The sequence below is a fragment of the Patagioenas fasciata genome, chromosome 8 (assembly GCF_037038585.1).
Source record: "Patagioenas fasciata isolate bPatFas1 chromosome 8, bPatFas1.hap1, whole genome shotgun sequence".
Taxonomy (NCBI): domain Eukaryota; kingdom Metazoa; phylum Chordata; class Aves; order Columbiformes; family Columbidae; genus Patagioenas; species Patagioenas fasciata.
In genome coordinates, this window is record NC_092527.1 from 4658345 (window position 1) to 4658927 (window position 583).

The following is a 583-nucleotide window of genomic DNA, read 5'->3' on the forward strand; positions in this document are numbered from 1 at the left end:
ATGCATGCTTGGAGCGTGGACGCATGATCAGGAAATAACTGCACATATAAGGAGGCTTGTCTCTGTAATTATTGGCTTCGCTTGAATTCATATCGGATTGTGTGGAGTCCATGAGTTTTCACCCTCGTAGGCAAAAAACAAAAACCAAAAACTCAACCACTGAGCTTCTCTTCTACCAGTTAAGATACTTGATTTATCGTTGTGTGGAAGGAAAAAATAAAGACAAGACTTGTAGAAACCACTTCAGATGTGGCAGGACTGCCTTCTTCCTGTCTGTGCATCAAGAATTTCTACAGATTTTATTTCTAATTTATCTTGTTAAAACTAAGCCATCATACCTGGAACAGCTTTTTCATTCCATGTGAAAGCAACATGCTAAATACCTCCTAGCTACATTTTCACTGAAAAGCAAAACAAAACTGTTCATACTGTGCTAATATATAGCTACTGCTGGTACATTACCAACAGTCAGCAATAACTGAACTTAAAAAATGCCCAATTATGAAAATATTTTAACTCCAAGAATTTCTGATACTGTACTGAGGAAGTTAGGCGTACCTTCAAAGAAAAAAACCCAAACATC